The sequence below is a fragment of the Dromiciops gliroides genome, chromosome 6, assembly GCF_019393635.1.
Source record: "Dromiciops gliroides isolate mDroGli1 chromosome 6, mDroGli1.pri, whole genome shotgun sequence".
NCBI lineage: Eukaryota > Metazoa > Chordata > Mammalia > Microbiotheria > Microbiotheriidae > Dromiciops > Dromiciops gliroides.
This window is the reverse complement of record NC_057866.1, coordinates 73,621,111-73,648,074: the sequence shown is the minus strand read 5'-3', so window position 1 is coordinate 73,648,074 and position 26,964 is coordinate 73,621,111. Positions and strand designations below refer to the sequence as shown.

At 36.6% G+C, this 26,964-nt stretch overlaps 1 protein-coding gene across 5 annotated transcripts in view; it reads right to left on the bottom strand.

The window, feature by feature from the left end:
* Positions 1-26,964, bottom strand: part of KCNIP4 (potassium voltage-gated channel interacting protein 4) — a 1,176,826-nt gene that overhangs the window by 319,665 nt on the left and 830,197 nt on the right. The window lies entirely within an intron of this gene.

Genomic DNA, 26,964 nt, shown 5'->3' with positions numbered 1-26,964 from the left:
AAGTTTGTGAACCATTAATATAATGAATGATAAAATAGTTATATCAATATTGAATCTCTATCTTCTCTGCATAACCGGGAGAGAATGGGGGAGGGGGCAGATAAGATCCATCACTTTTGGCTCAACACATTACCTCAGGGCATGAATTACCAGTAAAGTATTTTATCAGTTTCTTCTCAGATATAAGCCTATTCTCATCTTTTTAATAGCAAGTGTCATGGTGTTAACACCAAAAGATAAGAAGACCAGAGATTCCTTTAAATATATTCCCATTATACATTTATATCCTTTATATAAAGAATTTTAGCATTTTTAGAAAAAAATATATGCAAACAGTTCTAAGAAAATGATAGGTTTGCTGAGGAACAAAAAGGTATGCCAAAAAAGTAAAGAGCAACTTATTTTTGACCTGGTAATTATGAAAATGGTTTATTAAAAGTACTATTACGTCTCTGTTGCTTTTATTGATTATTGTGATATCTTCAATTTATGCCTGCACTCATGGTTTATTCAAGTACTGCAAATATAGAAAGTATATCCTAAAAGTGTTTGATGTCTGAATTGACCTGTTTTCTAGAACCTACCACCATCAAGAACAATTGATGTGGGGCAGCTAGGTGGCGCAGTGGATAGAGCACTGGCCCTGGATTCAGGAGGACCTGAGTTCAAATCCAGCCTCAGACACTTGACACTTACTAGCTGTGTGACCCTGGGCAAGTCATTTAACCCCAATTGCTTCACACACAAAAAAGAATAATTGATGTACAATTTGGTTTTTACTAGGGCACAGTTTATGCCCATTATGATTTTACTCAGCTTTAAATGCATTATCATATCTCCCAAACAAAACTAAATGTAGTTTTTGACTTGAGGGAATTGAACCAAAACACCCTATTTATCACTTCATATGGATGGATGACATCAAGTTATATGGGAAAACTTCATCTCGTGGAACCTCTCTCCAACTATTGGAGAAAAAAGACCAAATACCTTGGTCTTCCCTAGGCAAAACACATTGATAGAGTTATCAAGGAGAAAGCTGTAACTAAGTGTAAAAAGAGACTCAGTAATATTCTGAAACCAAAGCTGAATGGAAGATGCATGTTTAGAACAAGTAACAGGTGTACAATAGGCAAAGTACATTTTTTAGAACTGTAAATGTATCATAAGGAATTTAGAAAATAACCCCATCAAAACCCATATGTTAATAACAAAATCTAAGACCATAACCCTAGGGTGGTATTGGAAATGGAGACATTTCCTTGCCCCAAAAAGAAAAAAAAGAAGAATTATTAGATATTTTTAGAGAAAATGATTCATCAAAAACCTACAGAAATACTTATGGATTAAAAAGACATCAGTGAACAATGTCAAAGGTTATACAAGTGCATTTCATTGGATTTGGGTAATGTAACTTACAGTGATTTACCTCTAGAATGAAAGCTATTGTGATTAAAATGCAAACATGAAATAAAAAGTCACTCCACAGTTAACACATTTATGAACTCATTTACAAACATCTTGACAAAGAAGCAGTGACTATGCCTAAAGGATAGATCTATTTGTGAAAAAAGAGGTTTTATGATGGCCATTCAGGAACAAGGCATTGCAACCTAGTAGCAGATATTCTAGTATTGTTCCCCATAAGGAGGCTGGACTGACCACTGTAGCTTATACAAGGAAATGGTAGCTGCTGTGTAGTATATCACTACAAGGTGAAAAAAATACAGCCCTTACAAAATGCCTAGCTCACAATCTTTTATCAAATGATGGACAGGAAAGTCCTATGTTACATGTGCAAAACTCAAAATATCCTGGAGGAAACAAACAACAAACTGTACTCGAATTAAGTCTTTATTATCCCACAATCTCCAAGGTTGCCTGGGTTAGGGTTTCCTAAAGTCACTGCTCTTACAAACATTTGAGAAACATTTTAGATACCTATCCCCATAACAAATGCTCATCTCCAAGCTACTTGGAACAAAAAGCTTACAAAATATAAAGACATAACAGAGGAAATTAAAATCATGTGGGAATGGCATGATGGACATGTAATTCCTACTGACCTATCTGCCTCTGGAGTTGTACCAAGTGAAGCCTTTGATATTTGCTATCATAAATAAGTCCTTTAAATTCTCAGTGGTCTAAAGAGCTGACTCCAATTTACAATCAAGTTGTGGATCTGAATCCAGGGAGCGAGTTTTCAAACCCAGGTGTTCCTTACATATATGAAATCATAGGTTTGGACTACAAAGTGGTGGTGGTGGTGGGGGGGATAGGTTTCTTGATTGCTGCATTATATTGTTGATTCATATATTGCTTTGAATGGATTAGAACCACTAGGTAATTTTCACATAGATTATCATTTCATCAATCATATTCCACATTGTGTTTTACAATTTTTTTAATCCAATTATACAATCTTTTACATTTACCAACATTAAATATCTTCTGATATTTTCTCAGCCAGTACTACTAAAAATAAAGAGTTTCATACTCATTACTTAAATTGCTATACCTTCCTTACTGCTCACTTTTTATGAGAATAATATGCATTTATGAACCAAGAATGTGGTTCTAAAATTCATTTGATTGCTTCATTTTTCTCCTGAAGAAGTGAATATGGACTTAAATCCATTTCTCAGAGAAAGGATTAATCATTGTTTTTTTTAAATATATATTCAAGCCCACTGAAAATTGAACAATAGCTTCTTCATTTGAAAGAGACTTCTGCCACTAAGTTGAAATTAACTTGAACTTCATTTTAAAAATAGTTCAGAAAGCTCCAGTAGCATACTGGTTATCTTGGAAGTCAGCATTATCTGTCTTATTAGTCCTGTTAGGCTACATTTCACAGGCAAATTCTCATGACTCACTGATGTATTTCAACCCATTGTTTGGAAAGCACTGGATCAAAATTGCCTTGATAACGGCTACAAAATATATTAAGACATTGGAATAACGCAAATAAGTCCTTTATTGTGGAATGGTGGTTATCTGCATTTCATTCAAAAACATATGAAAAAGTGTCATACTGGCTTCAAAACAAGACAGATAAATTTAATGAGTTCCAGGCAGCATCTGTTATTTAAACATATTGTGATAACATGGGACATTTGTGTACATTTTTCATCCAGGGGGAAGAGTTTAGGCAGATGAGTGCAAAAGCAGTAGACATTTTGTCTCCTGCATGTCTGCCAGGGCCAATTCAATTCAATAGCCAATGTGGAAAACAAAACAAAACAAAACACAAAAACCCAGCATTCTATCTAGATTCATTATCATTCTCCTTCCTGAGGATCCATGAGCAAAGAAGTCACTTTTCCTCTAGGAATCTGAATTCTGTCTTCTGTAATCTGGGCATAACACAATTCATACAACTTACTTCACTGGGGGTTCAAATGAGTTACTGTGTGTATAGTGATCTGTAGTCTAAAAAGTACTATATAAATATAAGAATGAGAAGTGGGTTTGACAGAGTACCAACAAGAGAACAACTTTCAGTGATGCTTTAGGAAATTACAGAATCTTAGAGATGGGAAGGACCTCAGAGACCAGCTAGGTCAACTCTCACCCCAACAAACATTTTCCTTGTAGCAACCATGAAAAGTGACTATCGAGTATCTGCTTGAAGACGCTAGAAAGGCCTCACTTCATATCCTGCTCAGACACCTATTGTATATGTCCCTAAACAAGGAATGAGGCAATGGATTAAGCCTTAAATGTTTACCTCACATGTTTTCTTAATCTAATCCTATTGCAATATTTCTACATCAACAGCCACAAAAGTAGGATGTGGTAGAGGAAGCAGAGAAGAGTGGGAAAGGAAAAATTTGAAAGTAATGAAGTTTTGTTTTCTCAGGCTTTTGTTGCTAATTGGTATATTATCAAATCCCATTTTTCTCTGAGGAAAAGCTGTTTACCTTATGTGAACACAAGTGGTGAATTTTTAGCTATATAATGGTCTATCAAGCAAGAACCCCAACCACATTGGCAGCACAGAAAGCTCTTACAACACAAAGGAACCCCAGCTATTGGGGACCTTTGCATTTTCATAAGGACTGCAATTTACATGTTGTTTGTGTGGCAATTGGGTACACATGAATAAAGATGAGGAAAAATTATAGATCCCAAGAAGATAAAGTTAAAAGAGAAACTCTAACTTCGGTTTGGTCAAGTGAAAATAACACTAATTACAGTTATTTTACAAACTCTCCTAACAATATATGGCTAATTATTTTGCAGTACATTTGACTTGTTTCCTCATTTGTCAGTTCAGAGCACTGAACTTGATCAGCTTTGCTATTGTGTAGTCATTTCAGTGATGTCCAATTCTTCATGACCCCTTTTGGGGTTTTCTTGGTAAAGATACTGGAGTATCCTACCATTTCCTCCTCTAGCTGATTTTATATATGAGAAAACTGAGGCAACTAGGGTTAAGTGACTTGTCCAGGTTCACACAGTCACTAAGTGCCTAAGGCAGGATTTGAACTCAGCTCTTCCTGAATACAAGTCCAGTACTTTATCCACTATTACACTTAGCTGCAACCTACATGCTACACAGGGCAAAGAGTACTGAATTTGGAATTCAAGAACTTGAGTTCAAAACCTTAATGTCTGAGAGACTGAGGGCTAGTCACTTAGTTTCTCTGAAAGTTTGTTTCTTCATGTATAGAATGAGAGAGATGGAGGAGATGATATCTAAGGACCCTTCCAGCTCTAAATTCATAATCTTATGACTTTTAAGTTACCGGTGGCTACCTGCAGCTTTGGATAGGCAGCCTGGAATCAGGAAGACCTGAGTTCAAATTCAGTCTTAGGGGCAGCTAGATGGCGCAGTGGATAGAGCACTGGCCCTGGAGTCAGGAGGACCTGAGTTCAAATACGGCCTCAGACACTTAACACTTACTAGCTGTGTGACCCTGGGCAAGTCACTTAACCCCAATTGCCTCACTAAAAAAAACAAAACAAAACAAAACAAAACAAAAGAACAAATTCAGTCTTAGACATGCACTAGCAGTGTGACCCTGGACAAGTCACTTAACCTTTTTTTTACCTCAGTTTCCTCATCTAAAAATGGAGATAATTACAGAGCCTGCCTCCTATGATTGGTTCAAATGAGATCATTGTAATGTCCTGAGCCTATATAAAAGTTAGTTATTATTGCTGCCATTTATTATTCAGTGGCTCCATTACTGAATATGTATCAAATTGATATTATTTTAAGTTTTACATCATTATAACGTTGGCTGCATATTCATACGAGATGTGGCAGCAAAGAAATGAGACACTTGTCCTGACGTTATAGTCACACCCTGTGTCCTCAGCTTTGATAGTTTAATGCTTATTCAGCTTGGCCATCTGCTCATGACTTTTAAAAAAATCAGAGAGAACATTGCCCCCAAATGTACCATGGGACCTCTGATGTCCTCATAGTTCCTGCTTTAACTAGCCAAATGCGTCACCCTCTTAATAGCTGAACAGTGTGAAGATGGAGTAATGTGTGCCTTATATAAAGCTCCCTTCTTGCCAACTGGCATGTTTAAGGTGTGAAAGTTGTGTGACTTTATATAAGAACTTTTCCAAGTAACAATACTGGATGATGCCAAATAGGTTTCCCCCCCCCCTTCAGAATTATTTATTACGTAAAACTTGAGAATTATTTATTACATCTAAAACATTGAGAAGAGTCATAGATTTAGTACTGACAAACACCTGAGAGGTTATTGAATCCAACTACTTTGTGTTTCAAGTAAGGAAACTGAAACCCAGACACGTGAAATGATATTTCTAAGGTCACACAGGTACAAAGTAGCAGAGTCTGTATCTGAACTCAGATACCTGAACTTCAAATTCATCACTCTTTCCACTGCAATATATGGAGTTGGAGATAGAAGAGGAAAAACAATATAGATAGCGATATAGATTCCCATACAATGTCTTTTTTAATACAATGCCTTAAGGCATCAGAGCTATTCCTAAAACATAGATCTGACCACATCACTCTATGGCTAAAAAACAAACAAACAAAAAAACAAAAACAAAAAACCCCCTAAAACTAAAGTGGCTCCCTATTACCTCTAGGATAAGTGTAAACTCTTGTTTGGCATTCAACACTTTAAAATCTGGCTCCTACTTATGTTTCTAGACTTGTCACATTATTACCCATTATACTAAGTATTAGGTAGCACAGGGTAATAGACCACTGTACTTGGAGGACCTGTGTTCAATTCTAGCCTTAGATATTAACTCGCTGCATGACTTTGGATAAGTTATAGCCTCTGTTTCATTTTCCTCTTTTTAAAATGGAGATAATAATAGTACCTACATCCCAGGGTGAAATGAGATAATATGTATAAGGTACTTTGTAAACCTTGAAGCTATCATCACCACCACCACACAGTGCTACATTCTAACAAACTCTACCCAACATAACATTCCATTTCCCATCTCTGTGCCTTTGTTCTGGTTGTTGATTATTCCTGGAATGCTTGCTCTCTTTACTTCTGCCTCTTAGAAATCCTAGTTTCTTTTAAGATTCGCCTTAAATAAAATAAAAAATAAAAAAGGGGCAGCTAGGTGGCCCAGTGGATTGAGCACTGGCCTTGGAGTCAGGTGGACCTGAGTTCAAATCTGGCCTCAGATACTAAACACTTGCTAGCTGTGTGACCCTGGGCAAGTCACTTAACCCCAATTGCCTCACAAAAAAAAAAAAAAGATTCACCTTAAGTACTACTTCCCACCAGAGGCCTTTTCTTATTCTCTTGTTCCCCTACAACAACAAAAAATGTTTCTTTCTTACTTTTTTTTTTTAATTTGAATGGACATATCTATCTATTGTTTTTTCCAAAGTAGAATGTAAAATCTTTACGAGAAAGGTCTTCTGTTTTTATTTTTATATTCCTAGAACTCAACAGAGTGCTTTTAGTATAACAGGTATTTAATAAATCTTACTAAATTATATTTTTGAATAAATAGACTTGTCTTCATCTAATCACACACAAAAAAGTATTCATTAAGTGCCCACTACATGATAGATGCTGAGGATACAAAAAAAAAAAAAAAAGAAAGAAAGAAAGTCCTCTCCTCCAAAAAGCTTCTGTTTTACAGGGAGAAACAACATGTATACATATAATTATAAACAAAATACATACAAATTATATACTAAGTAACATGGTGGGTGGAATCACTAGTTCTGGAAAAAATAGTCTTACAACATAGGAAGTAGCATTTAGGCTGAGATTTAAAGGAAGTTAGGAACTTTAAGTGTTGAGATAATTGAAAACTCTAAGAATTCATGACTTCTTCAGGGTGAGAGTATTCTCTACTATTACAAATAACGTTCCTTCAAAGACCTGACAGACTATCTTCAATAATACATGTGGCTCCTTAAAGAAATCAGTTCGTGTTGGGGCAGCTAGGTGGTACAATAGACAAAGCACCGTCCCTGAATTCGTGAGGACCTGAGTTCAAATCTGGCCTCAGACACTTGACACTTACTAGCTGTGTGACCCTGGGAAAGTCACTTAACCCTCATTGCCTGGAAAAAAAAAGAAAGAAATTAATGTGAGGTCAACCTCATGATAAGGATCTCTGGGGATCTCGGGCGGGAGGGGGGGGGGAGAGATATACGGTCTATCACCAGGTCTATGCTAGAAAAACACTTCAGTTTGAGAACTGTTACAGTTTACACTTCCCTACTTACAAAACCTTGAAATGCCAGGGTCAACTCTACATGCTGATGAGGCTCAGAGTAAGGCATAAGTGGAGATTCCATGAATAAGAATCTCTCCGTCACACCCCATCATGTTTACATGAGGCCCCTGGATAACAAAGCATGTGAACTCTCCTCAATATAGATGAAAAAGAGAAATATCAACTTAATCATTGAACAGAAAGGCAACATTATAAGGCCTGACCCTTGTTTCCCAGGGTGATAAATCAGCTTCCTACTGTAATCACAGTGCTAGCACTAATAGCAGCATACGGCCTGAGCAGATGGACAAGTGGAAAAAAGCTTCAGTCTTTAGTCACTAGAAGAGAAATGATTAACATTCTGTAATTGAGTATTTGATTTTTCACCTGTGCTTTGTTCAACTAAGGACCATCTGGTAACATGCTCAGAGCTTGGAACATGAAATGAGGGGGACTGCCAACAGTCTCACCTTCAAAAATAAAGACAACAGTGCATTGACTCAACTTGTTACGTAAGTCCCCCATTCCCTACTGTGAGAAGAAAAGCCAGGGAAATGTTTCCTTAATACAAGCTGACCTCCCCCATCTACCTAGCTCCACTCTCAATTTCATCACAGTTTTTTTTTTTTCCCTACTGGAATACAACAATAAAGACCTTCCTTGGCAAAATTCAGTGGGAATCCCTCTCCCTTCTTTTCACTTGAACTTTGTTTTGCTTCAAGGTAACACATTCTCTAGGGCTTCATCATTTCCAGGCCAATGTGATTGATGAGAAGACCATAAATCATTCAAGAAGCATTTCTGAAATGCCTACTATATACCAGCACTGTATTAAGCACCAGACATATGAAGAAAGGAAAAAAAAAAAAAAAACCAAAAACTCCCTATCCTCAGTGAGCTCAGTTTTAATGGGGGTAGTCATCATGAAACTTCCAGTTCTTTGTCACTAAATGTTGTCATGGGTGAGACCTAACCCCTGTTCTATTTCCCCTCTTAATTCTTACTTTCCTTCCATCTTCTTTGAGCTTGGCCAATGTGAGGACAGTAACTGTCACAAAGCAAAAGACTGCTGTGGGGTGTTCTAATATGTCTCCAAACCTTTTGGGAGATTCTAACTGGTCCTTTCCCCTCAATTTAAAGATGAATAATCCCTAGGCTTGAATAAACTTGGAATTTGAAAGAACAAAAGAAAACCTACATGCAATTCAGAGAGTTTACTAGATACCACAGAAGAAAACATATCCCTTTTTAAATATTGATTGCTCATTCCCAATGGAATTAAATTTCATTTAAAATGAAATCATTTATTCAAGGATTTGGAAAGCTTTATTTGTAATTCAGCCACTCCTTTTCTTTAGGGAAAGAGATTTTAAAGGAGCAGCAAGGAAAACAAATTTGATACTTGATGTGCTTCTTAATCTAAGAAATAGTGAATAGGTTCCCTAGTCTTTTTCTGTTTGTCCACGGTGATTTCTAAGGAGTTAGAAGGCAGTGACATGGGAGAGCTTGTGACACAGAAAGAGATAACTGGGTGGCTTTATACAAGTTCCTGATTCTCCTTGAGTCTCAGTGTCCTCTTCTATTTAAAAGAGTTGATTTGGATTATTTCTAAAACCCTTTCCAGCTCTTTAGCCTTGTAATCAAAAACAAATTCTCCACCAAATTGAGCACCTATATCTGACTAGCGTCCTTGCCTCCTATCTGAGTCTTTTGTGTGTGAAGCTCTACATATCTAAAAATTGAAACGAACACCCCTGCATTCTTAGAGGACTGTATTTAGAAGGAAACTTGAAAATAATTAATCCTAATATGTCTTTTTTTTTGCTTTTCAGTCCAGTGATGGTTACTAATCTAGTCATTTCTCCTTCCCCTTTGGGCTGAACCAACAATTCCCCACCATGCAGACAGCCTCTCATCACACAAAGTTATCATCACATCACTCGAGGACATTTTCCCAGTTGGAGTCAGTTGGCTCAGTGACATAAGATAAAGTCTTTCATTAATTATTTCTGTTTCAATTCATGGAGAAATGTATCTCTTACATCTAGTACAATGATACTTGATTTTCTTGCATACTTTGTCTTTGACTGAAATATATAAAAGAGACGATATAGCATTCTTTATCAATAAGAGGAATATTTTCAATGTGGAATATTACCGATCTATATTTTAAAAGGCACTTGTAGAGACAAGGGCATCAGAAAAGTCTGAAAGACCTGGGTTCAATCCCTGCCTTGGACACATACTGGCTGCACACTCATGGAAAAATCATTTAATCTCTCATTGTCTTAGGCAACTCTAAAACTATAAATTACAGAATTTCCACACCAGGAGTTCTCTATTTCCATGTGTAAGGGGATTCAATTGGGAGATTTCCTAATCAATTTTATAGGTTCCCCCAATCAACCTGATGGGATTACAGGGTATGAATATTTTGTTGAGGTATTTGAGAGGCAAGAGTCCACATAGAGTGCAGCCATGCCCCCAGCACCATTTTGATAGGGCACTAGGAATTCCTGATGATTGGCTAGGTTTCAGAAAGACATAGACCTTTGCTGAAATTGTCATTCTTCTTGGTTGTCTATAAAAGCAAACTGACAGTCCATCTAGATCCCTCCATTCCAAACTTTGGCATCTTTCCTTGTAGCCTTTCTTCCAGAGTATGGCAAAGAGAGATTTCTCCCCCTCTCCTCCCATCCCTGGAACAAGTAATAGCTGCTTCTGAGGAAAGAGACCTGGTAGTCACTGGTGCTTTCCTCCAACTTCTGAGCGCAGGTCAGAATTCCTAAGAATTTGGGGCAGTTTCCCAGCTCAAGGAATGACATCACTTGGGTTAAAATTGCTGCCATAGCACATAACAGAATTTCAATCAAATAATCAACAATCATTTATTATGAACTTACTATGTTCTTTGTGCTACATGTCTTTTCATGCCATCTGAGAGAGCTCCTGAGACTGGATTTATCTCTGCTTAAGAAATGGGAACATTTGGAAAACTAGGAGATTTCCAGATGAAGCACATGGCAGATGGAGACATATTTCATCCTCATTTGGTCCAAGTTCTAGAGTTCCTAGACTGAGGCTTAGAGCATTGCATTTTATAGAGAGATGGGGATTTCCTGATGTAGCATGTTCCCTTAAAAAGGAAGAGGATTATATAAGCCCAGATAGTCCCTGAGTGGCTTCCTACTTAGTGAAAAAGTCAGTGACGCATTTGGATGGTATAGGTCAGATATAGGTCAGTCAGGAGCCCTTAAAATATATCTATCTTCCATAGTGTGTTTAAAGCAAAGAGGGATGTCTACTACTTTTGTAGGGACTATGTAGGACTCTGGGGGGAAAAAAGATACCAACCAGAATTTCAAAGCAATGCCCCAACAGTAACACTAAGTTCATTTCTCTTCTTGTTGAGTCTGTGTTTCTATTTGTGTGTATGTATGTGAAGGGGAGGTGGTGAAGGGGAAATTGATGGGTCATTTTATTGCCTTATGTATGTCCTTGTGAGACCATACACAAACCCTAGGACAAACATTTAATCATAGATTGAAATTCCTCTCCCCCTCCAAAAAATCAATAATCAGCAGATATATTGATGATAAAGGGGAGAGATCACTGGTTTGCAGGTAGGAAACACATTCTAGTTTTGATTCCAATGCTGACTCACTAAAATCTTGAACAAGTCATGGAATTCTCATTCTAGTTTTGATTCCAATGCTGACTCACTAAAATCTTGAAGAAGTCATGGGATTCTCATTCTAAATCACTTTATTTCTCTATGTCTCAGTTACACAGTTCTAGATTCTTTTTCTGGGAAATAATAATACTTCCTCTACCTATCTCACAAAGTTATTGTGAAGATTCAGAAAGATGATATATATTAAGTTATATTATAGAGAATCTGGTTATAGAGAATCATGATTACATTTTCAAAGGAAGGCTATGTAATTTCTTTAGCTAAGGGAATTCTTGGTATTTGAATGCCCTTCATTGAACATAGATTGCAATTACATTGAAAAGCTAATAAACAAATCCTAGGGATTTGCCTAAGGCACACAGCAAATAAATTACCTATTAAGAGTCACACAACTAATAAGGATTCAAACCCAGATCTTTCCTGCCTTTATTTGCTATTCCAGGTGATCTTTTATCAAATCTTAAATGATCTGACAATATTAATTGGTGAGTTTCCTTACTGATTTAAGGGTTAAATATAGAAGACAAAGCTGGTCTTCAGTATCTTGAACAATATTATAAAAAGTTGAGAGTCAGACCAGAGCAAGGGCAAGGAGGAATTTATGAATATCCATGGATATTCTCAAACAATGTGAAGTTTCTACTAAACTCCAAATAAAGATACCAAACAAAGCATTCTTTTTACTGTTGAAGTTACCTTGGTTTATATCTCTTGTTGACAATTTCTCTAGCCTCCCACATCCTACAAAATTTAAAGAACTAATTTAATTGATGTGTTTAATGTACCTTTAAAAAACAGTCATCTTACATTTTAGAAGCATAAATAAAATGATCATATTATCTTTTCCCTTTTCCATTGTGATGATTGTATAACTCTGTAGGAGTTTAAACTATAGTATTACAAAGTAGTTACGAGATGTTACTACTATGAGAAAGTAATTAGCAGTGGAAGGCAATTATAGAGTAGCTTAGTATCACATGTCAACAGCTACATAACTCAGATCTTTCTTTTTAAAGAGTAAAGCTAAACACATAATGAATTAAAAATAGATGGTATAATTTCTTTTTTATTTTTAAAGTGAGAAAATAAATCAGGTCTTTTCACTGAGACACTGTAAGAAAAATGATGCACTTAAAATTTTTATTTTCTTTGATTTTTTTAATAGTACCCCTTTTCTAGAGACCTTATATGTAAAATTCTTATTAAGAATCTGTGGGGGGGGGCAGCTAGATGGCACAGTGGATAGAGCACCGGCCCTGGAGTCAGGAGTACCTGAGTTCAAATCCAGCCTCAGACACTTAACTAGCTGTGTGACCCTGGGCAAGTCACTTAACCCCAATTGCCTCACTAAAAAAAAAAAAAAAAAAAAAAAAGAATCTGTGGGATGGGGTGGATTTTCAGATTTTCAGTACAAACATACACTGGGAGTCTTAGGTATTGATAATAATCCATTCTTTTTCAACAGGGTCTTTAATTTTCTAAATCACTCTCATATTTCTTCTCAATTGGTACATATATTATCTCTTTTAGAGATGAGAAATTGCAATACAGCTACATTAAGTACATTCTCCCCTCACACTTCTCCCCTGGAAATCATAGAATTGGTTAATGACTTCTGGCCCTAGAACCCCAGTCTCAGTCTCATGCCATTGAGTCTAAAATTCTTTCTACTAGAACACCTTGCCTTCAGGGTATGAAAGGGAAGGCTGACATTCTCAAGTATATAATAGATTAATAGAAAAATCATGTTATTCTCAGGGCCTAAAATGAATCATAATGAGAAGAAAAAAATGTAATAAGTTTGCCTTGAATTTCTATTTCCTTTTAAAATTTTCTTGAGAATCGACATGTAATAAGAAATTAACTATTTTCTTCACATAACTTTTGTTTTATTCTCATACATAATTCACTTAATTTAATTCAACAAGCATTTATTAAGCACCTGTTACATAGAAGATGTTATAAAAGACCCTAAGGATACAGAGATAAAAAGCAAGCCTACCCCCTACTCAGGAAGCTTTATATTCTACTGAGACAGGGTGAGGGGGATGACATTCACAGATAAGTGAACACAAAGCAAATACCAAGTATGGTATGGGGGTGTTGGAGAGCACTAATAACTGGGAAGATCAGAATATGTCTCACATATGGAGTTGTACTTGAACTAGGCCTTGAGGAGATCTAGGGGTTCTAAGAGGCAGAAGTGAGGCAGGATATTAATTCAAGCATGGAGGACAGCCTGTACAAATAAATATATATAGAAAGGAGATGAAATGTCATTTACCAGAAAGAGCCGGTTGGATAGTGTGGCTAGAATGTAGAGGGTTTTAGGAGATGCAGTGTGACATCAGTATGGAAAAATGGGTTAAAGGCTTTAAATGCCAAAAATTTTTTTTAAAAATCTTAGGGGTGATAGGGATCCACTGAAATTTCTTGAAAACAGAGTGAAAAGGTGAAATATTTATTTTTATACTTAGCAATATGGAGAACAAATGTAGAAAATGTGTCAGTGTAAAGATGATAACATAGGTTAACACTAGTGCTACCAATTTTGGTTATTCCTTGTAATATCTTCTGTAATGACAACTCAGATAACAGTGACTTGATTAAATGGCTAATGGACAGTTCCAGAATGTCTCTTGAAATATTTATAACTTAGTATACACTTGGAATATTTTAATAGTAATAGGATAAAGAGAAAAAAGGCACACTGAATGAACAATCTCATCTCCCAGTGATCTTAGACATGATACGTCTGTTCCAGCTATGCTTGACTCATTAATTTCCTCCAGCCATGCTTAATCCCATTTCTTTGCCATTGTTCAGGACATCTCCCATCCAGAAGCCACACATGGTCACCCACACAATTTCTATCCTTCCTTTAAGCACCCATGGAAGTTCAACCTCCCCCAGAAAACCTTTCCTGATGACTGTTTCCAACCTACACTGATCTTTCCATTCTCTGAACACTAATAGCAACTTTCTTCCATAGCACAGAATTAGGGACTTAATTATATACTGTTTGGCATTGTTTTTTAATTGTTTCATGGGTGTTTGTCTTGTTTTTTTCAGTTGGTTTTTAAGCCTTTTAGTCAATTCTTTACCCCTAAGAACACCTAGTACAATTCTAGTTCACAGAATATACGTTCAATAAATTCTTGGTTGATTTGTTGGTTGGATAAATCACCTCTGTAGACTACCTATAACTCTAGATGGGCTTAAAATTTTACATAACTTAAAAGAGACAATATAGTCATTAATCTATTCATTCATCTTAGAAAGATACTTGATTCACTCAGTCAGTATGATATCCCTTCAGTACAAATGTTGAGAGTTACACCAGAGTCCCTATGCAGCCCTTGTGAAACAATAGGTTTCTAGATGAGTTCGAAATGGTCAGGGTGAAATTGTGGATCATATATAAATAAATGTTATGATTTTTCCTTTGATTTTGAATGTGTGGCTCTTAAGAGTAGTTCAGAGTCGACCAAACAGATATCCACTATTATGGAATTTACTTTATCGTTCTCCAGTTACAACAAGGAAAGAATTGAAGATGAGCCTAGATGATTGGAAAAATGTTCATGCCCTCATTAAAAATAGGGAATTTAGGAGGAATAATAATAAGTTCAGTTTTGTACCTGCTTGAGATGTCTTATGGGGTATCCTGGTTGAGCTAGCTATATATCAGCTGTTTGAAGATGTGGGATGGGAATTCAGTAGAGAGATCAAGGGCCAGATATGTTGCTTGAAATTCATTTGCATAGAGAGCATAGTTGAATCCATGAGGGCTAATGAGATCATGGAGTGAGATTATAGACAGGGAATAAGAAAGTGTCTGGAATTGGGGTAAATCAGGGCATATGGAGGAGAATATGGAGGATGATCTTGCAAAGGAGGGTAGGAATCATGTCTTATACTTCTAACTCCCATCACATAATAAGTGTCCCATAACAATTTGTGTGACTAGTTTTTAAATTTCATTGAAGAAACATTTTCTATTCATTGCCTTTCTTAAAATTTATTTTTTTTTTGGGGGGGAAATGAGGGTTAAGTGACTTGCCCAGGGTCACACAGCTAGTAAGTGTCAAGTATCTGAAGCTAGATTTGAACTCAGGTCCTCCTGAATCCAAGGCCAGTGCCTTATCCACTGTGCCACCTAGCTGCCCCCATTGTCTTTCAAGGTCAAATACTTCACTGGCTAATAATTGACTTGGTATGATGTCCTTTCCTACATCTTCATTCAAGTAATGATGGAATGAAAAACAAATAAAGTGGTCCCAAACTTAAGAAAATGAACACTATGCTTCGTTTTCACCAGAGGATTTCACTCAGTACCTGAGACCTTTCATCCTTTTGCCACACCAGTCCCCTTCTCCCATTCAGGAGTTCCTTCCAAAGCCTCCACTTGGAAGCCATGCCCAATCTGGCCAGGCTTCATTTCTCTACTGTATTACTTCTGACTCTATATGCTTTACCACCTTCTCCATCCCACTCCTTTTCAGTTCCCTTTTATGTATTGTCTTACTTCATTAGAATAAAAAACTCACTAAAGGTGGAGACATCCTTTTTGGTAGTGCTTGGCACATATCCTGGCACATACAAAGCACTTAAAATGTTTATTGCTTAACCTGCATGTCATGTAGAGAAGTAACCAAATTCCTAAGGCCTCTTTATTAATGTCAGAGGAAGGCATTTCTCCAAAAAAGTTTAATGGAATATAAGATCTCCTTTTCTTGTTCTCTAGATACTCAGTGCTGATTGGAAATCATACTCCTTCTATCTACTTTTAACTATCAGACCAGGTATTCTGTTTCACACAGTTCTGCAGGTTATTCTTACAATTAAGAAAGATGGGGGCAGCTAGGTGGCACAGTCGATAAAGCACTGGCCCTGGATTCAGGAGGACCTGAGTTCAAATGTGGCCTCAGACACTTGATATACTTACTAGCTATATGACCCCGGGCAAGTCACTTAACCTTCATTGTCCCGCAAAAAAAAAAAAAAAAAAAAAAAAAAAAGAAAGAAAGAAAGAGAAAAAGAAAAAAAGAAAAAAAAAGATGATTCGCTACTTTGATGATTCCATGATTTTATTAGTATAGAACCTCCCTTTACCAGCAATGCAGATGGAAATCCCTCTGACAAATATGACAGGCTAGGGGAATTTAATTTTGTTACTGCAGATAGGTTGGGGTAGAATGAATTTGGGGAGATGGAGAATGGTAGATCATCTTGCTTCTTTGAGAATATTGTGTGCTTTGACAAAATTGATTATAAGTAGAGGTTTTTTGAGAGATTAGCAAATGAATTAGTCCCAAAATGTGAGAAAAGTTCAAATATAATTTCCCTGGAAATCAATGTTTTTGTTTCTGAAATTAACATTCTCTTTGGAGGTAATGTTCATTTTTGCACACATCTCAAACTAATCTGAAGACATCTGTTATTATTGGAAGTGTATATTATCTCTTTAGTGTAACTAAATGAGCAAACCCTAATTAATCTGCATTATTATAGATATATGCCATTAACCTCGAGTACCATGTTGTGACATTGTTTTTCAAGTAGTCATGAGCTTTGGTGCAACTAGAAAGGGATAAAGTAAAGTCAATAATAGTGGAACATAGGTTAATAATTGTGATGAGGGAAATTAAATTTCCCCTAAACCATGTAACAACCTTTTAATTTATTGAGTTTAAACAAGAACGTCATTTTGTCTCACTGTTCAGCTTCCCCCCCAACATTTCCAAATTTTAGCATAACATTTGCAATTTAATTACATGCTAATAAAAGCTCTCAGTCATATCACTTGTATGACATAATGAGGGAAGCTCAATTACTTTCTAATGTACAACTTGCAGAGTTTTGAAGGGCAAATGGAAACTTTTGAATTTTTCTAAACAGAAATGAACACAATTACTAGCAAATTAAAATGCTGAAGACTTGATCTTCTGAAAGTAATGTGGCTCATAAATGGAAGGAGTGTATGCTGTTTGCAAAATGGTTAAAATCCCAATGGCACATGAAGAATATGTGCTGATTATTAATTAGGGTGCATTAAGTCTGATGCTACTAATGTCACACTGAGGAGGTAGCAATTCACCTTTTAAAACTGTAGATCTGATGGTTTGACAGCTAATCAGTCTGCTCTTTTAAAGAGCTTGGGATTTATTGTGTATCCCACTGGATCTGATTTTTCTAGATTTGTTATCTTGTACATGAGTATATTTTTGATTTCTCCATTGGGCATGCCAGATAGGACTGTGATGATTTTTCTCTCTTGTGCTGATTGTTAAGTGTTTAAAGAAAAACAACCGTGATAGCTCATCAAAGAGTAGAAAAGCATAAGGATCCCCCAAAGGAGACTTCATTTTTAGCATAAATTAACTAAACACTTACATTTCCATTGGAAAGTGTCATCAGGGGCACTTAAGCAAAGAAAGCCAGTAGGAGAAAAAAAATCCCAAAGGATTTCTTTAAAATTTTCAGGTGCCAGTTCTTCACATTTCAGAGTGATTTCCCATCCAAATAGCACACTTATTGACACTGACCACATGACACTGTCTAGGATGTCATAATGAATTAGTCTAACCTTGGCCACCAATAATTGTCTGGCCCAACAGCATGCTTTGATAGAGTAATACAGCATCCAGCTGCTTGTTAAAGTTGTCATAGCTACCTAGGGATGCAGCTGAGATTTATTGTGTCTAAGGCAAGAGAAGTCTATAGAAAGAAAAGCTAAATAAAAACAAGATTGGAGATTAAGAGCAGAAAGTGAAGACAGTACTTGAAATTACATGAGAGATGTAAGACATGGTTTAATGTTTGGACTCACTCAGACAGCAACAAGCTAAGTAAAAATCATGCTGGACATATTTTTAAAATCCATACACTCTAGAGATGATAACTATTACATGAACAGGACCTTTCAAACAAGCTCCTTAGCATACTTTCTAAACATTATCTTATCAACTGAATCTTCCCAAGATTATGTCGACATCAAATTTGAAAAAGTCATTATCCCAAAGTTAAGGAATATGCTTAGGAGAGAATGAAAATTTCCCACTTTCCAAATACTGTTATAGACAATTTGAAGGAAAGAATTATATCTTATGTTTCTAATGTAATCCATTTCTTACAGAAAGAACAGTGCTTACACAAGAGTTCTAGGCATACATAACTTGGACAACAGATGATGACTTATGACTATTTGAAGAAAAGCTGATGCTTTGAGGATAGTGATCCTCCTAAAACAATGGCCAGTACCTGGATGGAAGGAAGCAAACCAAAATGCCTGAAACTAATACTCATATGTGATGTGAGAAGAAGCTAATGATATTCACCAGGGAAGATCTGATAGGCTAAACTGAGGTACCTTCATCAGAATGTAGCAGAAGAGATAGATAGGCAGGGTCAATCAACTGTTAGAGACGTGTCCTTGAAATCACAAAATGGAACTTATTTTTTGATATTCATTGTACCTAGAAAGCATTATTAGAAATTTCTAAGTATAGGAGTAGTATGGTTAAACATTCCGTCAGATGATTTGGAATGTTAAGGGGAAAAACAAACAAATAAGTGGTAGGATGTCAAGTTAAGAGAGAGTCACCATGACCCATGAGAAAGATGACACATAATTCCTTGGTAAATAAGGCTTCTAGGGACAGTTAGGTGATGCAGTGGATAGAGTACTGGCCCTAGATTCAGGAGGACCTAAGTTCAAATCCAGCCTCGGACACTTGACACTGTGTGACCCTAGGCAAGTTCCTTAATCCGGATTGCCTCACACAACAAAAACAGACAAACAAACAAAAAAGAAATACAGATTCTAGAATCAGGAATATAGGAATTTTATTGAGGAAGAAATAAAGTCAGGGAACTATTTTTGGAGATGTTTATGATAGATAAAAATACAAAGTTTCACATTTGTTTAAGTTTTTTTAAATCACTTTTTAACTAAACATGGAGTAAAGATGATGAAGAGCAAATGGTCTCTAGGCCTTTTAACCATACTAAAAAGATTTGCATAGAATTGTTGAATCTCAGAGCTGGAGGGAGTCCCTGCAGATCATCTAGTCTATTTTGCATGTTACAAAGATATCAAGACAGAAGCCAAATATTGTTCAATTTAATACTGTTAGGGATATTTCTCCTAAAGTGGTAGAAAGTGCACATGAAATTAAATAACCTTCCATACTTAGGCTAAACCAGGTAGACAGATTTAATCTTCTTCACTTCAATTTCCAGGAAGAAAAAAAAGGACAAAGCAGATAAAGCAGACAAACCCTCAGGAGTACAGTCATAGACTCATGAGGTCAAGGAGCATTTCTTCTACATTTTTGTTTCCCCAACAACATACAGTTTTCTATATGAAATCTTCATGCAATAGTGACTGAGCACATTTTTGTCCAGTAGATTCAACTAACATTGGGGGTACTAGCCAGAATTGGTTACATGTGAAGAAAGAATAAAAAGGAAGCACATATTCTGAGAGAGGTGTTAACACTTTGCTTAGTTCTCATAGACATGTCAGCACCTTCCCTGACAGATACTTCAGGCCAATCAGCATTTCATTATATATCTGTCAATTTGTATAACTCAGAAGAAGAGGCTAGTGAGAAACTCAAGGGTAAATGCTGATGGCTCTTGGAGTGCAGAGCTAATTATAGTTCAGTTAAACTGGCTCATCAAGGCTAAACTAACACACAGATTTTAAAAGTTGTTCAAATAGGTTTTCCATCAATGCTTAAGACCTCAGTAATATGAGCATGGTCTTAATCTCCAATAGACCAATAGACCAAATTTTTAAAAACACAGAAAAGGGTTGAAGTGAAGGATAGCACTCACTTCTTTTACATTCATTAGAAAGCTGGAAACAACTTCTGTGGTCCCAGATAGGAAAATGTGTTTCATAAATGCCGTCCTCAGGAAAAGAGATGAATGAGAATGATTTTTAAAATGAAAATTCTAGAATCTTGGATTCAAAAAGAACTTCGGAGGTCATCTATTCAAATTACTATCATTTTAGAGATTTGGAAACTAAGGCCTGAAATGGGCCTTTTAAATTTCATCTTGTAAGGGGCTAAAATTCTAGCTAGTCTATCTAAAATATCTAATGAGTGGTTGCCAATAATTATAAGCTTTAGCAAGAGTTAGACTTTTAAGCATTTATTAAGGAGAATAAGAATTTGGTGAAGAGAAAGAGAAAGGCCTAGATTCATCTATCTATTAAAGGGAGAGTGCATTTCTAGCTCCCTTCTCCACCAGAGTCCTGACAAAAGAGAGAGAGAGAGAACCAACCTTGCCCCCTCTTCCTCTCACAAGCAAACATCACTTCCTGAAGCCAAAGAAAAGCCGCATGGCTTTGCCCTCAGAGGCCTTCTCCTCATGGTGAAGCTTTCCTACAGTTAGTCTCCAGCAGGTGACATCATTCCAATCGTTACAATCTGTAATGAATATTTCTCCTTATCTTAAATGTATGTAATTGTTTGAAAATAAATTGCCTTTCAAATACATCCAATTGAACCATAGGTCATCTTGAAAAGCCTTCGCCTTGATATGTGAATCTTCTCTGTAATATTTCTGTCAAGTGTTCTTTCAACCTCTGCTTGTAAAAAAACATTAGTAATAACGACTCACTATCTCATACAAAAATGTCTTCCATTTTCAGGCAGTTCTAATTGATAGAAAATTCCTTTATATATTAAAATGAAATCTGCATAACTGTCTACTCATTCATCCATTCTTGCCTATCCAGACCTACATAAGTCCAGTACTTCTATATAGCACCTCTTCAAATTTTGAACAGTGATTGTTCTCAATCCCTTCGCTACATTCCTTAAATCTTCTCTTGTCCAATTCTGTCAGTCGTTCCTCATATGTCATAGTTTTCCAATCTATCACCATCCTTTTCGATGATGTCTACTAGATGTGATAATTTGTCAATGACCTTCTTGAAATGTGGTACCCTGAACCAAACACAATTTTTCAGATGTGGTATAAGCAGTGACAAATAGTGGGGGATATATATGTATGTATGCATACATATGTGTACATATGTACATCTAGATATACACACAAACACAACATAACCACCTAATATATGCCTATTTAATATTTATGCAATGTATGAACATGCAAAATACACATATGAACAATATAATACATAGACACCATATACAAATATACGTGTGCATGTAATACATGCATGTATACCTGTGTACATACATATACACATATGCAAATACAATTCATGCACAAGTCAGAACATCACCCTCATGATGTTACTGGTCCTCTTTGAGAACAAAGGATAAAGAACAATTTAGAAAGGCCAAGGTCACCCACTGCATCCTGGGCCATTACAGGTCATTTTGACTTTTGTTTTGCCACTGGATTTCCATGACTCTGGAGAAGAGAGTGAGGCTGAAGACTTTGCACAACTTTGCCTCACTTAAATCTAATTCATGTACAAGTCAACACAACCCTCATGATGTCATTGGTCCTCTATGAGAACAAAGGCTGAATAACATATACCCACACACACATCCACAGATATGCATACATACATATACACATATATACACATACATATATACATATTTCTATCATCTATCTATCTTTTCCATCCATCCACCTGTCTGTCTGTCTGTCTATCTATCTATCTATCTATCTATCTATCTATCTATCTATCTATCTATCTATCTATCTATCATCTATCTATCACTACAGCATACTCCTGGGCTACTGTGCCTGGAACCCTCAGCATCAGAGTTAATCCTCTAGGTCAAGGCATCTCAGTGTACAGGGGGCCCTATAAGTCACCTGGGAGGGATAGCAAATGAACCTACAAACAATTCTTAATATTCTAATATGTTTGGTTTATATTAATTTAAATCACTTAGCATGACTTTTAGCTAATGGGGAAGAATCATAGATTTAGAACTTGAAGGTACCTTACATGTCCTCTCAGTCAACCCCTTCATTTTACAGATGAAGAAATGAAAGCTAGAGAGGTTAAGGGATTAGTCCCAACTCTACTCTTTCCACACTGCCTTTCAAAACTAAAGGTAAAGACAAGGGAAGAAATCTGATGCCCAAGGACTCATGCAGGCACAACCAGTACCTTCTGATAAGGGTGAAGAGGACAATGTAAGGTCTGATAGTCTAACTTGAGGAGAGAGGGGAGATCCAGATGGGGCACTGAGCAGTAGAGGGCAGTCTCTAGGTACCATGTGGCATGTATGAGGAAGGACAGTGTTGAAAAGGAATGGGAACTGCATATGAGCAGTTGGCAAGGTGAATTAAGGAAACTTTCCCACTTAACATAATCGCCTAGGACCAACCCTAATAAAATGCACTGTGGGAAATGTTAAGGGTGCATATATAAAGGCTGCTTCTATTTTGACTAAGGCGATTATTTTTAAATGACGATTTTTTTTCAGAATTAAAAAGGTGATTTTGGTTGCATTTTATGTTACTTTTAAGATCTTGTTTTGACTATTAAAAAGATTTTTAGTCAAAACATTTCTTTTGAGCTTGTAGGAATAATCTCAGTTCACTTTCTATATTTCAGGTTAAAGAATTGTGGATCCCATATGAATTAATGAATATACACTTACAAATTTAAACATGACATAATTTAACTGTGTTTTGTTTTTTTCTTGAATACATTTTTGGTGGTGGGAAGAAGAGGACAGTGAGCCTTGAGGAAATGGTTATAATGGGAAGCTTTATGGCTATTATTAGCCTGTCTCAATTCTCCAGGATTACAGACAGAAACAATCCATCAAATGGCATCTAGCTGACACAGTGGAGAGGGCACTAGGCCTGGAGTCAGGAAAACTCATCTTCATGAGTTCAAATTCAGCCTCAGACACTTACTAGCTGGTGACCCTGAGCAAGATACTTAATATTTGCCTCAGTTTCTTCATCTTTAAAATGAACTGGGAAAGGAAATGGTAATCCACTCTAGTATCTTTGCCAAGAAAACTGCAAAATGGAGCCATGAAGAATTGGACTGAACAACAAATCCATCCCTCCTTCAATAAACAATTATTAAGTGCCTACTATCTTCCAGGCACTAAGCCAAGTGGTGAGAAAAGACACATTTTAATAAAATCATCATCAATTATATCTCATAGCTCAATGACAGCAAAAGTAAACAATTATGATGTGAAATTGTGTTAATAATGATTTCATGAAGAGTGAAAAATACTACACCATTTAAAACATCCTCAGGTTCTTTTGGTCACCATAGCAGGCAATGTTCTTCATTCCTTGGGAAGTGTTCACTTACAGATGATTGTCTGCCCATGAACCAGTTTCAGCATAGTGCATTGAACCCTAGACTGGAAAGCGGAAGATGTGCCTTCGGTTCCTGATTTTGCTACTTATTACCTGTGATAACTGAAGCAACTAAACCTCTATGAGTTCCTCAATTTCCTTATAATTAAATTAAGGCCTTAACTGATTCACAGACTTCTTGTGAGTATCAAATGTGATATCATATAAAGTGCTCTGTCACTACTAGTACTATATAAATGTTGGCTATTTTTATTAACCCTTGTCAAATGTACTCCAAGTACCATGTGCCAGTAGCTATAGTGGGCTGTACATTTTATATCTAAAAGAAGATAACAGGACGATGGCAGAAAGGTGAATGGGTTTGAAATGAGACCTGAATTGAGCTTAGGTCCTGCGACTTGTTATTCAATGAATAGAAGTCAATTAAAGAGTCTCAGGTTTGTTTGGTTTTTTTCTTTGCAAAAGTGGGATAATATCTACTCGAATATTGCAAGACATCTTTGCAACTCTGCCTCATTTAACTTCAATTCATGTGGGAGTCAAGACATCACCCAGTGATGTCTTTGGTCCTTTTTGAAAACAAAGGACAGGGGGTAGCTAGGTGGTGTAGTGGATAAAGCACTGGCCCTGGATTCAGGAGGACCTGAGGTCAAATTCAGGCTCAGACACTTAACACTTACTAGCTGTGTGACCCTGGGTAAGTCACTTAACCCTCATTGCCCTGCCCCCCCCCCAAACAAACAAACAAAAGAAAACAAAGGACAAACAACAATAGCAGCAACAAGAGGATGAAATGAGATCGCTGACACCATCATCTTCTTCTTCATCATCATCATCATCACAGCTAGCATTTCTTTATAGTACCTACTATGTGAAGTATATATATGTGCTTGAGTATATATGTGTATATGAATGTATATATGTCTTCTCTCTCCAAAGGACATAACTTCCTTGAGAGCAACAACTACTTAATTTTGGTCTTCATAGTACTTTGTACCTTATTCTGGTATATACCTAATAGGAGCTCAATAGGTGTTTGTGGATTGATTATATAAAAATATTCAATAAGGTTCAGTAAGACAAACAGTGACTTAGTTTGTATGGGTAAGGGACACACTAAAATAAATACATAGTTCTACAGTGTGAGAAAATTCTGCTCTCCATGGCATGGAAATGTTTGTTTTGTGGAAAGTCAAGGCACATGTTTTTAAGAGAGTCCCATAAAGGCTCTGGAGGACGGCATATATGGGAGGAGGTACAAGTTTTAAACCTCTTGTATAGTATATAAATGACTTCTTTTGTTCAATGAGTCAACAATGTGACATATTAGCCCCTCCAACCCCCCCTTCCCCCCCCCAAAAAAAATCTAGTCCTATCCTAGGCTTCATTTTGGGATACAGAACTCAAGACACTCTAGTACCTTCTTGTTCCATCTAAGATAAGTATAAATCATATTTGGCACCTAAAGACCTTCATATACCACTTCCAGGTTATTGTTCCAGATTGACTGCATGCTACCTCTCTCCCTCATTCCTCTTCATAAACTCTAAACTCTGTACAAACTAGCCTTCTGGTTGCTTCTCATCCATTATATTCTATTTTCCATCGCTGTGCCTTTGCAGAGGCTGGCCCATTTCTTTCTAGGCCTCGAATTAGATCTCACTATCCTCTTACACCCTTTAGTTTCTCTCAAGACACAATGCCACTTATAGTGTAGGCATTTCCTCATGTGCCCAGGAAACAGCAATAGACTCATCTGGTGTGTACACATATGTGTGCGCATAAATATTTAAATTTGTTTTTCTTGTTTTTTAGTCATTTCAGGCTGGTCTGACTCTGTGAATCCACCTGGGGTTTTCTTGGCAGACTTACTAATGTGGTTTGGCATTTCCTTCTCCAGCTAATTTTACAGATGAGAAACTGAGACAAAGGAGGTTAAGTGACTTGCCCAGGTTCACACAGTTAGTCAGTGTCTAAGGTCAGATGTGAACTGAGGTCTTCCTGACTCTAGTCCAGGTGCTCTACGGTAACTCTGGTCCCAGCTCTCTATTTGCTGCAGTTGCCCAGATTTAGTCATCTGTGTACATTTTTCAGTCAATAGAAAAGAACCCTCTTAAGAACAGAGTTTAGGGGGCAGCTAGGTGGCACAGTGGATAAAGCTCTGGCCCTGAATTCAGGAGGACCTGAGTTCAAATCTGGCCTCAGACCATTGATACTTGTGTGACCCTGGGCAAGTCACTTAATCCTCATTGCCCTACCTCCCCCACCCCCAATAAAAAGAACAGAGGGTTGTTTTTTTTTTTGTATTTGTATTCCCACGAATTTAGCATATCTAAACTGATATGCTGATTGAATCAAATTGCATTATCCAGAACAAAGGATCAACCCTGCTCTGCTGGAAAATTTCTACTGAGGTTAAGTCCATTAATCATCCTAAGAAAGCTCATTCTCCTTTTGGACAGGAAGTTTTTTTTACATGAAATACCTGCCTAACTATCAAATAGCTGCCTCAGAATTTTGCAGTGCTTGCAAATCTGCAATTAAAAATCATCCCTGGAAACTGGCTCCGAAGACTATAGAAACACTGTTACTCTGAGGTTTCTCATAGTTCTACTCTCTTAAGCCAAGCAATGCATGTAATCTTTTGTTCAAATGGCAATTTTTCCAAATATTTGAAAATAGCCCCCCATGACCCTCTATGAGTATTCCTTTTTTCAGGCTAAATATCTCCAGTTCCTTTAACCTAGACTGATATGATATGGTCTACAACATTATCACCATCCTGAATACCCTTCTTTGGATACCTTGCAGTTTTTCAATGTCCTTCCTTGTGGCTCCTAGAATTAAAGAAACTATTACACACTGGGTATGGTGACACATATATGTAAAGAAAATTATTTGTCAAGTTTAAGGTACTATATAAAAGTTATTTATTAGTATTTTTGCAATAATCAACCTCATGGCTTCATTGTAAGTACATGTCTCTTAAAAGTACTATATAAATATAGTTTACTATAAAAAAAGTCATGAGCAGGATACCACCAGAAAGACCTTGGAGGGACCTGCATGAGATGATGCAAAGTGAAATATACTGTATACAAAATAACAGTAATATTGTGAGATGATCTGCTGTGAATGACTTGATTATTTTCAGTAATATGATGATCCAAGAAAACTCTGAAGGTCTTATGAAAAATGCAATCCATCTATAGAGAAATAACTGATGGTGTCTGAAAACAGATTGAAGCATTTTTTTTGATAGTTCCTTAATCTGA